This window comes from Macaca mulatta, chromosome 7 (assembly GCF_049350105.2).
Source record: "Macaca mulatta isolate MMU2019108-1 chromosome 7, T2T-MMU8v2.0, whole genome shotgun sequence".
NCBI lineage: Eukaryota > Metazoa > Chordata > Mammalia > Primates > Cercopithecidae > Macaca > Macaca mulatta.
In genome coordinates this window covers 81,608,338-81,626,483 of record NC_133412.1, presented here as the reverse complement: position 1 = coordinate 81,626,483, position 18,146 = coordinate 81,608,338, and the positions used below count along the sequence as shown (strand labels likewise).

Sequence of the window (18,146 nt, the reverse complement as noted above, 5' to 3'; positions counted from 1 at the left end):
ATTTATAGTTTAGGGATTTTTATAGAGTCTTCATTATGTAGGCATGCACAATTAACTCAATCTCCAGCCCTTCTCCCCTTCCCAGAGGTTGAGGAGTGGGGATGAACATTCCAAGTTTCTAATTATGACTAGCCCTAGCCAGGACCCCACCAAGGATCCCCTCATTAGAACAAAAAATCTCCTATTACGCAGGAAATTCCAAGGGATTAAGAGCTCCATGTCAGGAACCAGGCTCAAAGACCAAATATTAGAACAAAAGATGAACCTAGCACCCCTACTGATCAGGAAATTACAAGGGTTTTAGGAGTTCTGTGCCAAGAACAGAGGGCAGAGACTACCTATCTATCTGACTGTCTATCTATCTATATCTGTAACTATATTTTTAATTGTGTTACACTTAAATTCTTAGGATAAACTAAACAGTCATAGAACATTAACCCATTTATACATTGCTGTATTTGGTTTACTAATATTTTGCTTAGGAATTTTGCAAACATCCCTATGATAATATTAGCCTGTAATGTTTCTTTCTCATATTGATCTTTTTGGATTAGTATCAAGGTTATTCTAGCTTCATAAAATGAATTGGAGGAGAGTCTATATACTCTTTCTCAATCCTCTCGAAGGACTTACATATGATTGGCACTACATATTTCATAAGCATTTCATCAAACTCACCAGTGATACTATCTGGAAATCAGAGTGTTTGGATTCTCATGAATAGGCAGTAAGAGTGTATTGATTGTGAAATCACAAGCAAGAAAAGAGATGCATATATATATATATACACACACACACATATATATACATACATATATACACATACGTGTGTGTGTGTGTGTGTGTATATATATATATATATTTAGTGTGTGTGTGTGAGAGAGAGAGAGAGAGAGAAATTTTGAGGTCTGGTAGGAAGAAACCTAACACAAGTCACTTTGGTAGAGATTCACAGCCTGTTAACAGTTCCTTCCCAGAGGAACCCATGGCCATTTACACAGTCACTATGCACCAAGAAAGGGAAATACAAAGACCTTCTAGGGGCTGTTAGAAATGGTTTCTGAACTGCTGCTCATTTTCAGAGACATGAATGATACGGTGTCCACCAGTCAGACAGGGGTTGATAGACATCAGGTGATAGATGGGGTTTTAGCACAATCCTAATGGGACTGAAGACCCAGAATGAATAATGAAAATAGATGTACTTAGCATTGGATGCAACATCCACATTGGTTTTCTGACATGAGAAGTGGGGGCCATTCTGGTAGGAAGGACCAAACTGGGTCTCCCTCTCTGCTAAAATAGGAAACCAAAAGCAGAAATTCATCCCTAGGGAGAGGCAGAGACTAGACTAGCACAGCTATCAAAGACCTGAGGGATGCAAAGGTTTGGGGGATTCTTACCATAAATGTTTTGGTTTGTCTACATTACTGGTATACAAGCCAGATGGGCTCTGGCAAATACAGCAGATTATTACAAGTTATTTCAAGTGCTAAGGCTGATCATAGCAACAGTTTCAGATGTGGTGTCTTTACTGAAGGAAATCCACACTTCTCCTGCTACCTGGTATGCAGTTAATGACCTGACAAGTGCTTTATTTCCCACTCCAAGCAAAAGCAGTTTGTATTTATATGGCAGGGACAACAATTTACCTTTATGGTATTCACGACTGTGTAAAACTTTACTATATTGTCTCATGGTTGGGTAAGTTCTCTCGTTCTCTCTCCCAAGAGGTCCAGAGGAAGCTTATTCACCCCAATAGCTCACAGAATATGATGATTGTTTGTTATATAGATCAAATGATGCTAATTGGATCTGGTGACCAAAAAGTATAAAGCACTCTAGATGCCTTAGCAAAACATGTGAAGCCAGAAGATAGGAAACAGACTTTTAGAAAGTTTAGGGGCCTGCCATAATGATAAAAGTCTATTTCTATATTGACTATATAGACTACAGTCTATTGGTCTATAGAAAGTTGACATTTTCCTCTTAAAGTTAGAAAAGGTGCTGAAACTTGCTCCACCCATGATTACAAAAAAGAACCAACGTATTGGCTTTTGGAGGTCACATATGCTATCTTTTGTTATGTTTCACTAGATACTCCATAAAATCCTTGTATTAATACCACCATTTGTGGGTTAATATAATGGCTTACCCATTGCCATGGATTGCCACTCCACATCATTTCCATCCAGAAAACCTATGTTTTTCTTTTTCTTTTCCTTTTTTTTTTTTTTTTTTTTTTTTTTTGAGATGGAGTCTCGCACTGTCACTCAGGCTGGAGTGCAGTGATGTGATCTCGGCTCACTGCAACCTCCACCTCCCAGGTTCAAGTGATTTTCCTGCCTTAGCCTCCCAAGTAGCTGGGATTACAGGCACCCGCCACCACGCCCAGCTAATTTTTGTATTTTTAGTAGAGATGGGGTTTCACCAAGTTAGCCAGGTTGGTCTCAAACTCCTGACCTCAGGTGATCCACTCATCTTGGCCTCCCAAAGTGCTGGGATTACAGGCATGAGCCACCGCGCCTGGCCCAGAAAACATATTTTATAACAAAATAAATGCAGGGATGTGCTCATGCCTACAGGATGCTCTTTCTTATGTGTACTCACAGGCAGAAGCAGCTTGCTCAACAGAATAGTGGAATGCCTTGCTGAAGGTTCTGTTATAGTGCTAGCTGGGAGATACCAGCTTTCAAGGTTGGAATGTCATCCTGCAGGATATGGTATGTGCCCTAAACCAATGGCCAATATATGGCACTGTCTTCCCCTACAGCCAAAATGCACGTTTGTGAATCAAAGGACAGAGGTAGTAGTGAGATCTCATAACTAACATGAAGAATTTTTGATTCCTGTTCTTGAGCTCAGGGGGTTTGGAAATCCTAGTACCAAAGAAAGGAATGCTTCCACCAGGCAACATAGTGATAGTTGTAATTCATTAAACAATGCCAAATTGGGGCTTTTCATGGTACTGAACCATCAGGGAAGAGCAAGATTGTACTGTCCAGTGTACACAGTGGACTTATTAACAGGGAAAAATTGAGCTGCTGCCACTCATCAGAGGTCAGGAAATCTGTATCTATGACTCAGGGTATTCACTGGGGCCCATCCAGCTGAGGTGCTGGCAAGAGAAAGGGGAAATGGAACAGGCAGTAGAAGATGACAAATACATGATCCTCAAGTTAGACCATAAAATCAATTACCAAACTGGGGACTATGGCAGCTATGTTTATTCCTTATTTTGTTCCCCCATTTTCCTTCACTATCTTATAGTAGAACGCTGATAGTGGCTAATGTTTAAAGTTTCAGGTGAAAGTAAAACTGAGTTTATAGCACCCCTTGATGCTATAGTAGCTGGCAGGACTTCACTTGTTCCCTGTGATGAATATAAAATCTTTTTCAGCCAGGTTAAGGCAAGAGTAGATGTTGAAGGAAATGGTGTGAGTAGTGACAGACATATTCCATTTGCCTTCCATCCATGCCCCCATGCCTTGCCACTCTGCTCCCTGCTGACCTGCATGAACTGCTACTTCCATCTTACAGGAACTCCCTTGGCCTTTGGTTTCTGATTTGTTTTGGCTACCGGGAGCCCCAGCAGGAGAGAGAAGGATAGAGGAGAGTGAGGTAGACTCCTTCCCTGCATAGCTGCTTCTTTCTAGATCAGCCTGTCTACACCACCCTCTCTTTTATTCTCCGTGGACCACTCCCTCCCCTCATCCCTTTGGGCCAATTGGTGATAACAGCTCTGTTGTTACTAGACACAGGGTACTTCCGTCTTCCTTGTGGCCTCTCCTATTCTAATTTGAGGGCATCTTCTTCCTGCTGGGACCCCGACTGCTACAGGTTGTTTATCTACATTCTCCTTCCCCCCACATGCCTGCACAACTATGACTCCAATGATCCTAAATGATTCCCTTCTCCCTTCTTTTGGAGCACATAGCAAAAAATCTTTTTATTCAGTTTAATCTCTTATAAGAGGAGGTACTACTGTATCTTACGCTTTTTGCCCAACAAAATCCTACAGGCAGGGAATTATAAGGGCCTTGCTCTCTACTTAGATGAGGTGGGGAAGGAAGGATCAATACAAATAAATGCCTTAAAAATATATTCTGTTATAAGCTTCCCTGGCTGACAATTTGCCTGCTTCCAACCCAGATATGAATGTTCTGCGCCCCCTCAGCGGCCTCATCCACAGCCCACTTGGCAGTAAAAATCTAATCAAAGGAGGGCAGATGCATTTCATTGCTATGTCAACCCTAATTGATTGGCTCCTGATGCATGGTATTGGGAACAATACTGAGGCCTCATCCCAGCTCAGCAGGAAAGAGTACTGTAATCAATTAGGGATGCCTATCCAGGGAGGTGACCAGAGGTACAGCAGACAGAGCTATGTTTATTATTCCCCATCTAATCTCTCCCTCCATCTCAGCAGCAACCCCTTTCTTGGCTAGTTAACCCTCAGGTGTTCAAGAGGCCATTTCTCTTGAATAAGAGGTCAAACTGGGTGCTAGGGCAAGAACTGTAGGTTTCAAATTATTATGCCCTTTTCTATGTAAGAGTGGTTGTTCCATACAGGTTTCTGCTAATACTGGCTTAATAGACATTGGTGGATGATGATTCTGTATCATCTCATAGTCCTGCTATGTTTTCAGAGCTTTCTTCCTTTAGCCCTTTTTAAAAATAAATATGGACCAAAGTTTATGTTAACTTAACAGAGGAGTTGTAATATTAAATAATGACTCATTGAAGAATGAAGTAGAGAGTTTTTACCCTCCTTTCAGCAATTGTTCTGCGTATCTTTCCCCAGGTCCTCAAAGTCAGATTCAAGGACATCTCCACGTTTTGTTGTGTCTACCTCTAGTTCTGGCCCTATTCTTGAAATAAACAAGGAGCCAACAGCCTCTGCCTGCCAATCACTGAAACTCAGCATTGGCAATCTGGCATATCTGGTTTAACACTGAGCTGCTACATTGGTCTCTCAACAGACTCATAGTCCTATATTTTGGTTGCTGTGATGAGGAGCCTTGATTCTTGGGACTGGGTTTCTGCTTCATTCCTTCTACCATCTCTGAGAATGAGGCTTTGAGTCCCTTGCAGGAAGGAGTCTTCCTACTCCTTAAAAATCCTCCCAAGTGATGACTCTCGACTGCAAATCCCCTTCTCTGCAATCTCCTCACCTCCAGGGGGCTCTGCCATATCATTTTTGCAGCCCTCCCCACCCATGGATGCCTGTTAGATATGCCTTAGTCTTTGTTCTGACCTATATTGCTGCCTCTTTTTAGGGTCAGCTCCACTGACCCATGTCTAAATCTGGGCGGATAAGTCCTATAATTGGTGTACACTCTATTCTCCACCTCTACCTCCACATCGCTGTTGTGGAGTCGTGAAGATGTGCATAGGCTGAAACTTCAGAGCAGGATTTGCCTTTAGATGCCAGACAGGTCACATAAATGAGCACCACTGATCAGGTGGGAACTGTGTAAACCAGAGAACAGATGCCCAGTGAAAGAGGGGCATACACAACTCAACCTTTGCCAGTGGAACCCAGAAATCTAGATTATGTGGAGCCTCTCAAATCATTAATATTGTCAACTAATTCACAAGTTTCTTAACACTGTTCTAATCCACACGGCATTGGTTTGTGAGTTCTACTGTAAAGTGAGAAGGTGAAATGTAATTTTCTAGCAATATAACTAATGTTGATCTTCCCACATTCCTGCTTACCAATTATTTCAAATGACTTGAGCAGTTTGCACATAGTGGAAAGCTCATCAAGAATTTCCCTATATACAAAAGAGAACATATTTGGAAAAAAAGTCTTTCTTGGCTGGATAGCATTAAACACTAATTCAAAATAAAACTTGATTTCAAGCCACATTTATTCACTAAGAAATGAGACGAAAAGAGACCAAATGAATCAGCCAGATGATTCCGGCTCTTTAATCACCAGCATCACTATTGCTAATTGAATCTTCAATGCATATTGGCTTCACTCCCTGAGGTGCACTAAAACAAATATTTAACACATGTCTCCTTAAGATGAAAGATTTCACATGTTTGAAATTAAAAGCACCCATAAATTGCAGCAAAGGCAGACTATGGCATCTAAATAGAGGACTGCAACCTTGTAGTGGAGACAATACCATTATTCATTGGATCATTGAGGTTCAAAACCAGAAGGGTTCTTATGACTACAAGTTTCCTGATAAAATTTACAAAGCCTGGCTGTCAGTGTTCTTAACCAACATAATGAAGGTGACACCTATGCATTATCTTGAATCTACCTCTTGCTGCTTTTATTATGGAATCAGATTTTTGATGCTGATTGGGTTGTAATGGTCAACTGTTTGGTCATTAAGACCATCAAAATAACCAGATGTTCCCATTAATTGGCTGGCAATTGACCTGAATTTTTTATGATGTAGTTGATTCATTGTTGCATTTTGATTTGGTTTCCAAGGTAGAGAGTTGACAGTGAGTAAAATATTCAGCATTTGTGAAAAATGTCCCTGGGCCCTTTCCAGCTGTAGAGTCTTAAATTTCATCTTTTCATATTCACAGAAGAAAAGAATGTGGAAAAGCTAAGTTTGGGCACAAAATAAGCCAAATTGCAGTGAGCTAATTGCCTTGCGAAGTACGCTTGTAAATGAATATTAATCAGAACAGGAAGTGACTGTGAAAAAGCAAGGATCCATCTTTAAAGTTCAGTTGAACCCTTCAAAAAACATTTTATTCAAAAATCTAACTAAGAACATATCGCATATATCTATATACACACACACACACACACACACATAAATTAACTTTAGAAGATACATTTTGCCCCACTGTACTGCAATTATATATTGTATTATCTGTGATTAAAACAGGGCCTATAATATACACAAAAATATTTTAAAAATTATATTTCAAGAAATAAGTGTTGCCCCTTTGTAATAACAGATTTGTGCAGTATTGGTCCTGGTTGAAACAAACCTAAATTTAATATTTTTTCAAAGGGAAACAATTAAAGAAGACAAATTTTAATAATATTAAAATGTGAGGAAATGTTAAAGCTATAAAAATATAATGACCACTAGGGAGATGTAGAGACCTAGTGAAGATGTTAGTCACTTTTTTAAAAAAAATTAAAAATAAAGTGAAGCATGGTTTGATGTTTTACTTTTGCTTTTTCTTTTTGATTTTTGGTTTATTCATTCCAAATATTATTAGTTCACAAAAAAAACACCTGCCTGCTTTTCTAAGTGTGATACAGAGTTCAACAGCATTGGTATTCCACTCACAGCTTGTTACAAATGCTGACTCCACCCCACCAAAGTCCCCCAACCTCTGCCCCGACAGCTGAATCAGAATCTGATTTACATCTTCAGGTGATGTGTATGCACATTAAACTTTGAGAAGCACTATTCTACAGGGCACTAAAACAAAAATTAAAAGTAACAGTGGTTCCTGACCTCAAATAAGTCATAATCTAGGTAGGCAAATAGATCAAGTGAACAGGTAACTATAGAACAAGTGTCAAAGTATGTACCAAGCACTTTGGGGACACAGAGGAGAATGTGTGTACTTTAATGGAGGCAATGATTGAAGAGGTAGAAAATTTAGAGTTGGATATTGAAGACCAAGCAAAGTGAAAAGCATTCCCAGAAGAGAAGGCATGTGACAGGTTAGGGAATGGCAGCACTTTTCATAGAGTGGACTGGTAATAATTTGAACCAAGGGGCTGTGACGGGTGAGTAAGGCAGGACAGCAACCATTGCAGGGACCTGGCAAGAGAGTATGAACTTTGTCCTTGGGACAATGAAGAGAAATCAGAGTTTTGAAGAAGGGGCATGACTTTATCACAATTCTGTTTCAGAAACGTGTGCAGTGTATGCAGGCCACAAAAGATGAGGAAGCTGCCAGTAAGTAGGCTGTTGCCAGGCCTGTATTCAGGAGCTAGGGAGGATTTAAAAGACCAGTGGAGGACAGGATTGATTGGGTGTGATTTTTGACCACTGAGGTCCATTTAACCAGGGTATCTTTAATACCTATAGAACTCTGAAGTGATGGATATTCAATACATGGCTTTAGAGGTTTTACATCCTCCAAATGCTCACAAAGAAATTCATTTATGCCATGTGTACACACTGCCTTGAAGGAAGTTTTACAGTCTTTCTCAAATAAATTCAGAGTCAATTTTTACCAGTTTTATAAGAGGATTATATTTTTCACAAAGATCATCCCCATTATTTCTTGGTTCAGTTCCGTTACATTCAACGCACATGAGCTGAATCAGTTGATTCTTCTCTAGACATTTTTTCTTTATCATCAGGTAGGATCTAGCCCATTAAGCAAGAGAACCAAACACCATTGTATTCCAACAATAAAAAGGACATCAGAATCTATCCAAATAGAAACAAAGTAAGCAACAAAAATGAGCAACAAAAAGTTTTAAATAATGCTAATTCTCATTGGCTTAGACTTTCTATCCTAGAAAGGTTAAATAATTAATCAGTAAGTCAGCATACCTTTATTGAGGTTGCCTATGTGGCCTTTGCACAGAGTCACAGATATTGATAGAAAAAGAAGTAAAAATGCTATTCTATAATTAAGTATGGATTATAGACACACGTGTATATAACCACTCTTAGAAGTAAAGATTCAGGCTCTGGAACCAGACTAGGTTCAAATTCTTACTGACTGTGACCTTTGGCAAATTATTTAAACTTTCTAAATCTCAAGTTCTTTACCTGTAAATAATAATAGTATCCTAACTCATAGGTTATTTTAACTATTAAATGAGATAAAACATGTGAAACTCTTAGGATGGTGCTTGACCTACAACAAGAGCTCGGTCAATGTTAGCTTTTACCATCCTTATTAGGAGACCCATTGGAATTGGCAGGGGAAAACCTGCCAATTCCAACAGAAAGGTCAGAGGGTGGCATTTGAACCAAGCCTTGAAAGTTAATCAGACAGTCTTCCAGAGAACAAGGTAAGAGGAAGAAGGGGAGTGGGAAGAAGCAACAGCGGTGTAAGTAACAGCTGGGAGATGTGTTTTAGGACATTCTGTGTTGAATAGTCTAGGAATATAGGGGAGAACTGCAACAGTCCAAGGGGATGAGTGTGAGGGGCTTAGCTAGGGCCACTGAACAGGGACTGAAGACGAGGGAATGTACTGTAAAAAACAGTAAAGTTATAAGAAAAGTGCCCCCTACCTATGGTGGGTAAGGTCAGTGTAGGCCTCATGATGACTTCCTCTCCAACTTGCCTCTTGGGTAGGTCGGGATCCTGTTAACTAAGACTAAGAATACAGGAGGAGACAGATTTCAAGACATGATGGTAAATTTAGTTTTAGGCATAGTGATTTTAGGACCATGTGGGACATTCAGATGGAAATGACCAATAGCAGTTGTATAAAGTGGTGGCACATCATAGGAGCTCAGTGAACATTTGCTAAATAAACCATAGCACATGAGAGAAATATCTAAGCTGGAGATAAACTTCATCTCAACAATGTAAATGCATGCACAGATTTTTTTATAAGTATCTGGGAACATTCTTTAAAACAATAACTCATTTATTTTTCAAAATAAATATAACTGTTGCTTTTGCTAATTATAAAAGCCATACATACCTATTGTATACATAATCAGGTAGTAAATTAAAGAATAATGAGAAAATATGAGAAAATACAGTAAATTTTAAAGAACAATGAAAAAATCACCAGTAACCCAATTCCATTACCCATAGATAATGACTCAACATTCTGTTTTATAACTTTTCAGACTTTTGTGATGAAATTTACATACATACATTTTTATAAGATTTATTCATATCTATAATGTTTTGTATCCTGCCTTTTCTATTAGCAACTTAGAGATAACTATCCATGACTCTATAAATAAATATGACTGTTTCAGTAGCTGCCTTGTATATCACTGTACATATGTTCCATAATTGTACATACACATATCCCATTTTGCAGATACCCCAAAAAAAGGGAGTCCCCCCTTTCTTGATATTATAAACAATACAGCAAGACCCTTGGAAATACATAATGATTCACATGTCCAGCTGTTTCCTTAGGATAATGTCCTAGGGTAAATTCCTAGAAGTGAAAGTTCTAGTTTAAAGGAAATGCCCACTTAAAATTGGTAATATGCCAAATTGTCGTCCAAAAGTATTTACTAATTTACCTTACCAAAGCAATACAAAAGAATCCCAATCCTCAGCCCTAGTCTGTCGCCATCATTAATGTCAGCTTTGAAACTTTTAGTAAGAAAGTTTAGCATACTTATCATTTCTATGTGCTGAGAATATTTAAAATTCACTCTTTCAGCAATTTCGAAATATACAATACGTTATTAATTATAGTCACCATGCTGTGCAATCGATCACCAGAACTTATTTTTCCTGTCTAACTGAAATGTTGTATATTTTGATCAACATCTCCCCTTTTCCCATCCACCCCTTTCAGCTTCCAGTAATTCCCATTCTACTCTCTGTTTTTGGGTTTGACTATTTTAGATTCCATATTCAAGTGAGATTGTACAGTATGTGTCTTCCTGTGTCTGGATTATTTCACTTAACATAATGTCTTCCAGTTTCATCTATGTTCTACAATGTATACATGTTTCAAAACATCACATTGCATCCCATAAATATAATTATTATTTGTTGATTAAAAATAAAATTTAAAGAAAGAGAAAAGACAGGTAAGCTAAGGCCTGATCTTAAAGAGACTTGTAATTCTGGAGAAAGATTCAGACGTGGGTGGTGACTGGAGGAGTACTTGCCTTCCAGGTGGTATTCAAGCATGGGGGTGAGTTTGATCATCCAGGGTGAATGTATAGTGTGAGAAGGAAAGTGAGCCTAGGACTAACCTCTGAGAAATCCTTCAATAAAAGGGACGGATAAAGAAAGAGGAGCCAGTGAAAAAGATTAGGAGAAATTAGTCAAAGGAGAGACAGCAGGAGACAGGGAGACAAGTGCTCTAGCTAAGGCAAGGGGTCTGTGTCTTCAACAGGTTGCTGTCACCGACTCCAAAGTTGAATTCAAGTCCATGATTCCTCTAAGTCCTCTGTTGATCTCATTAACCAGAGTCAGGGAGGGTCATAGAAAATAATTAACACTATATACTAGACATTTTCAGAGACGTGAGAATATTCATTTATCTTTCAAGTTAGGTGGCCCAGAGCAATGTGAGCTCTGTGGAATTCCTATTAATGGTTCTAGATAAGACACCAAGAGATTGAAAACCCCACAGTTAAAAAGCTTGATCTCACATCATCAAATAAAAAAGTCTAAGTTATTCCATTAAAGTAAGACTGAAGATGCAGATGTAGATATTATAGAGACAATGGATAAAACATGACTAAGAAATGCAACAAAAAGTAACTTCCAAAGTAAGAAAAAATTGTTCCTCACCTATACACTTTTCAATATCTGGCATGGGTAAAGCTTCTGCTTAAGTGGAAAAGAATTTTTTAAGAATCAGGTGAGCCTGGTTTTTTAAAAAAACTTTTCACTAAATCCAAGACTTGAAAGTCACTGCCAGTTAACCTTCCTAGCCTCCAAAACAAAATAAGCTCCTTAAAAAATATGATATATAATGTGGGATTGCAAGAGCAATGTGAATATAGCATGAAGAGATTTCAACATTTTAAAAGAGGTTTTTTCCCTCAAGTGTGAGCAAAGCTCTTTTTGGCTTAATATTTTTAGCAAAAAGAAGTCTTTTGATCAGAAATTCTCACAAACTATATAGGTAACTGCTAGATTCTTAGAATAGTAACAATTTCTTAATAAGTAGTGTCATAGTTTTAACATTACTATAAATCGAAGGATTTTTCTGTAATTTTCAAAGTAAAGAAATCAGGCCTGTCTTCTGTAAATACTCCTTCCCTGGTGAATATTTTTTTTTCTTTCTCAGTTATTTTTCTGAAAAATTTTCCCATATGCTAGTGGACACTTAAAGGAGGAAATATGGAAAATTGTTTAATTCTTTTTTGTTTTTTGTTTTTTTTCTTTTGAGACAGAGTCTCACACTGTCACCCGGGCTGGAGTGCAGTGGACTGATCTCTGCTCACTGCAATCTCCACCTCCTAGATTCAAGCAATTCTCCTGCCTCAGCCTCCCAAGTAGCTGGGATTACAGGCGCCCACCACCATGCTCAGCTAATTTTTTTTATTTTTAGTAGAGACGGGGTTTCACTATGTTGGCCAGGATGGCCTCAATCTCCTGACCTCGTGATCCACCCACCTCGGCCTCTCAAAGTGCTGGGATTACAGGCATGAGTCACCATACCTGGCCAAAAATTTTAATTCTTATAAGATCAAGAAAAATAGAATTAATGCATATGTGGGCCTTAGAAAATACACTCCAAGGCTGTTTGGGATGCCAAGCCCTTTGAACTAAAACAGGAAAGCTTCCAAAAGAAGCCTGACAACCAAGGTCTCTCTCAGACCTTTTCTTGCCCACACCCCCACCTCCCGGCCCCATCTCTCTGATCTGCTTTCTTTCCTCAAGCACAGGGAGGGACTCTCTTGGGAATTTTCTGACTATGGAAACTTCTTTCCAAAAGAAATGCAGTTGTCCTAAGAATCTCATCAAAGAACCAAGAAAGATTAACCACTGGAGAAAAGAGGAGACTAAAAGTCTTCACCACACCCAGATAGGCTTTTCACCTATTCCTCCAAGAGCAACTCAGAGAGATTACCTGGGAGACTTTATCTGCATAATAAGACAACCTTTGTTCACAGTGAAGTTTTGCCCCTCACCTTCCCCAGAGCTCAGAGGAAATTTGTCCCAGACTACTGTTCTTTGGACTCATTTATTTGCCCTAAAAATCATTCACTATTTATCTAAAATTACCTATATCCCCCAACTTTCCTCTTCCCTATGAAGACAGAATTTAAGCCTCAACCTTCTAGCCATTCTTTGAGAGTCATATTTTGGGGAATCCCAAGTCCATATTCCTATTAATAATTTGTGTGCATTTTTATTCTATTAATCTGTTGATTGTCAATCATTTCAGCAAACTTCAGTGGGTGAAGAGGAAGCTTTTCCTCAACCTCTGCACATGTTTTACATTGCCCATATAGGATAATCAGCTATCATTCCTGTTTTATAACCCTTGACACAGTCAAGTTGTCAAGACAACAGAAAAACGTTCTCAAATGTGTAAGGGCTTAGAACACACAAACATACAGACTCTACATTTTTCTAGGAGTATCATCCTGGAAAAAAATTATTTTGAGGCACTGTAAATCTGATCAGAAGATTAATCTAAATTAAGAGCACAAAATGTTATAGTCCAGTGGAAAAGGATTGGCAGTTAGCATCATAACAAATTTAAATAACTCTAAATCATATAATTACAAATATGACTGCAAAATGAAGCCAATAGAAATATTCATGAAAGAAAAAGCATATAACATGAACATTATAATGTCATAATGATCACCTGGGTCCCAAGTTCCCAAATGGCCTTAGATGAAAATCCTAATCCCGCAAAGAAGCCAGAGAACAACTAGCCCTTTCCTCTGAGGCCCACAACTATGAGACATTTCCCAGTTCTCCAGGCCATGGGATAGTGCTCAACAAAGAAAATGGCTACAGAGATATGAATTCCCCTTCTAGGCCTGCCCGTAAAGCCTACCTTGCAACTCTCTTCTCTTTCTTCCCCATCCCCAGGCTGGAAGTGAATACCCAAGGCAGCTTTGGAAGTCCCCAGTTGAAGACAGCAGGGCCATCCTCTGGATTCCTAGTTGACTGCACAAAGCATGATCCACCCCGCCCCACCTATATTCCCCACTGTTGGAGGAACATTTTATAAAAGTGAAGCATAAAAAATGAATGAAATATCTTTTTCTGCTAAGCCACTGGGGGAGATTGGATTTTAATTGGCTGTAACAGTTAGCTTTACTTTAACTAATATAATATCCTACTCAAAATCTGGAAATGAGTGTCTTTGTCAAGAACATCACTATGCTCTGGGGATTTCTGGGAACAGTTCTGATCCCTGGACCATCAGGATTTATGATCAGCTGTCCTGCACTTCTCAAAGGTCACACTAATGTCACAACCCATGACTCTTTTCTCTCTCTTTTTTTTTCCTCTGCAGTATTTCATTGGCAGTGCATTGACAGTGAGGGGAAGGAAGAAAAGGCAAGAATTATACCTGCATGATGAAAGGAAAAAGGCAATTTATCAACTCCTCCCTTAAAAAAATATCTGACATGTCTACATAGAAATTGAATCCACAAAGGAGTGGTAAAGAGGAGAAAAGAACATAATTTAATTTATTCTCAGTTAACAGGAAACTGAAATCCATACGGCTTTCCTCTCTCCTGCATGCAAGACGGGTTGGAGAGCCACATCTGGGAGAAATATGCTTTATGTCAAACTGATTAGGAGAGTCAATATTAGACATAACCCCTTTTTCTTTAAGGGTAGGCAGGCACACTCCATTATCCATTTATTTTTCTGGTAGGGCTTAAAGGGAGGCCTTAATCAACTTGCCTTATAACCTAAAGGCATTTGGAAGAAAAATCTATATTTGTTTCCTTAGTCAGATTGCTGAAGCATGAAATGGGATGTCTTGTCCTGCTGCCTTTGGTGAAAATGCCATATATTCTGTTTATTTATTTGAAGGGGGAAAACAGGAGAATTGTGGAAAACTTTTATATATTGCCCACTGGCTTTGAGTGATATGGTTCAAATGGCTAGAGAAAGATAGGCAGATGCTTTCACGCAGAAAAGACTTGTACAGCAACTTTTCCCTTAAAACACAGGAAGACAGCCATTGCAGCAGCATCAGTGCAAGAACAAGAAAAATTCTTAAATTAGTTCATTTTCACTTAACTTCTTTGGGTACCTTAATTGGCAAGATTACAAACAAAAACTACAAACATCATCTGAAAAGTGTCTCACAGCTGAATCAAAAAAAGGAAAATGCAGGCTGGTAGAGGACCCACACAAAGACCCCAGTCTCAGGACTGGAGGCCTGCTGGAAGGAAATGTGGTGGAGAGAGAGAGGACAGAGGAAGAGCCTCCACTTGGGTTGGCCTAGACCTAGCCTGGAGATATGTATAAAACTCATCATAGAAGGGATTCTGTCTAGCTGCTCTGTCTACCTGGGGAAGTATCTTTTCTCTGTGCTGTGTGTATAGCACACTGGCTGCCAGGAAGGCAAGAGAAGCAGGTTTAGAAAACTGATCATGGCAAAGCGGGGATTAGGCAGCAGACAGGGCCCACCCCATGAGCTCACCACAACTATCATTACATTCTGGATGGCAAAACTTGTCCTGCTGCCTTTACTGACCCTGCATGCTGGATACTGGCCCCAGTGGCACTGCTGCAATTATCCTAACAGATCCTTCATGATCGCAGCTTTTGTGCACCACTACCTAGGTCCCTATTCAAAGTCTAGTGTGAATGCATTTGACTAATGAAGGCTGGGTCTTATGCAATGCCCTACTGCTTGCCAGGGGGTAAATAAGGGAGTGTCTGGCCTTTCAACATTTAGAGTGGAGGGAAATTCAACTTCCCAAAAAGATTTCAACTGGAGAATTCCCAAAACATAAGGAGATCTCTAGCAACATCCGGAAAAATGACAAAAGCTCCCTACAAGGGGACCATTCACTTGGCTCTGAACCAGGAGAAATCTTTGGGGAAAGAGGTAAAGTGGAGATGACAATAAAAGTTCACAGACGAGAGTGACTCAAGTATAAGTGTTTCTGGGGAAATCTGGAGAAATGATGAGCTTATAAATCATTTAACTTAAATGTTCAGTGGCAAGAAAAAGCTCTATTTGAACTTAAAGTAAATAATGACAATAGAAGATATTACCGGAATATAAATGCTATATTTATTTTAAAGGCATGTTAACTAACAATAGAATATGAATTTCAGGATCCATGTGATAGAATAAACATAGGAGTTGATGTTGGAAATCTATTATAAGAATTCTTGAGAATCTGAACAGGTCAGACAGTTCTCCAGAGCTATAAGTTCACATGTTTATTAACAGAAATAGCCGATTATCTCAACACAGAAGGAAAAAAGTTCTAGATTCTGTCAGAATCAGAAATTCCTAAAAGACAGTTATATCCGCCCGGAAAATCACCAGTTTGGATCTAGTTTGAATCAGTGTAAGTCTAAGTCAAGATTGAATATTCCCTCTATTCTTCCCATACCGAGCTAGGGTCTCCAACTTAAGTTCAGTAAACTGGGGGAGAAACACAAAAATACAATGAGATTTTCTAAATCTCCAGAGTAGTCATGAGCTACATTTTTTGCATCTGGGACTATTCAAGGAAAAAAAAATCTGATTGTAGCCATAACTTTTTCAAAGTGAAATTGCTTTTCTGTCTTGTTTTGTTCTTTAATTATAAAAATGAAGCTGGGTCAGGCGTGGTGCCTCTTGCCTGTAATACCAGTACTTTCAGAGGCCAAGGCAGGAGGATCCCTTGAGGCCACGAGTTTGAGACTGGCCTGGGCAACATAGCAAGACTCTACCTCTCCGGAAAAAAAAAAAAAAAAAAGACAGATGAATGGAAAGAAGGGAGGGAAAAAGCAAGGTAGTACAGATGGAAGGAAGGGAGGAAGGGAGGAAGGGAGGGAGGGAGGCAGCGATGGATGGAGGGAGGGAGGGAGGGATGGATGGAAAGGGGGAGGGAGAAAAAGAGCCTGGTTGTAATAATTCAAAAAATGCCAAAAAGAATAAGGGAGAAGGCAAAATGACCTGAATTTTTGCCCCAAAGAAGGACAAAATACAAATAATAGCTACGTCTTTCTTTATTCCTCTATTTATTTGCATAGAGAACCATCTACCCTCCAACTTACACTTGAATACTAATATGTTTTTACCAATGGGAGGCTAATGCCAGATACATTTCTGACCACTCTGGTAAAAAATAGCTTTGAGTCTTTTCTTGATCACCTGATTCCATTACTTCTAAATAACCCAGGTAGGGAAGTCATGTGACCTTGCCAAGCATAGGAGATGTATTTCTCCTAACCCCTACCAGACCTTCCTGGAGGCCCAGTATACCACCCAGGTAGGAGGTCACCAACACCAGAAATACTTCACAAGGCACAGGCTCCAGTGGAGGGTAAGAGCTTTTATGTATGTAGAAAAGCCCTGAAGGTTATTCCTGAGGTATTCAAGGGAGCAGCCTTCCCTGTCAGCTCAAAAACACTGCTGAGTGCTGGTCTAAGTGCCCTGATTTATAATTACTTTTATTGCCCACTATGCAACCATATTCACTGACGCCATGTGTTTCTTCATGACGACATTGCTTTGTATTTTTTCAGGATTAGAATATTAACTCTAATTAATACAGAAAGTTATAAGTTGAATATTTACAACTTGCAATTTTTTTACTGGATCCTAGGTTATTATATACTATATTTATATGGGGAAATTGTATGGTTTCTCCTACAAGACTGCTTTAAAATTAATATCAATTATTGTATCATATAAAAATGATTTGCCTTTTTCCAAAAAATATTTTCTTACTTGATACTGTTTGATCATTTCACGCTAAGATCAGAAATAAGACAAGGATGTCCTCTGTTAACATTCCTGTTAAACAAAATCCATCGCAATAAAGCAAGAGTAAGAAATGGAGAACAGATTAGAAAAAAAATAAAGTTCTGTTTTATCCAAAAAGACATATTTATCTTCCCAAAGAAACCTACCAAAATGCTCCTAGAATTAATAAATTAGTTTACTGAGTTTGCAGAATTACAAAAGTCAGCTATCTTTCTAGATAGTGGCAATGAACAATTGGATTTCGAAATTTAAAGACAATGTCATTTATAATAGCATCTCCTGTCCCATTGAGATGCTTAGGTTAAATTCTAACAAAATGTGCTCAGGAATCATATACTATAAACTGTAAAACACTGCTCAAATAAATCAAGGAAGAGCTAATTAAGTATAGAGATATAACATATTCTTGGATTGGAAGGTTCAATGTGGCAAATATATGAATTCTTCACAGTACAATCCTAATCAAAATTCCAGAAAGCATTGGGTAGTTATCAACAAACTGATTCTAAAAATCAAAATATACTAGAATAGCAAAATAATTTTGAAAGAGAAGGAAAAAATGGAAGGATTTACATTACCCAATTTCAAGACTTTTTAAAATTTATTT

The 18,146-nt window shown here is 38.7% G+C and overlaps 1 long non-coding RNA gene across 7 annotated transcripts in view; it reads right to left on the bottom strand.

The window, feature by feature from the left end:
- The window catches only part of LOC114679492 (uncharacterized), a 222,443-nt gene that overhangs the window by 91,260 nt on the left and 113,037 nt on the right, over window positions 1-18,146 (bottom strand). The window lies entirely within an intron of this gene.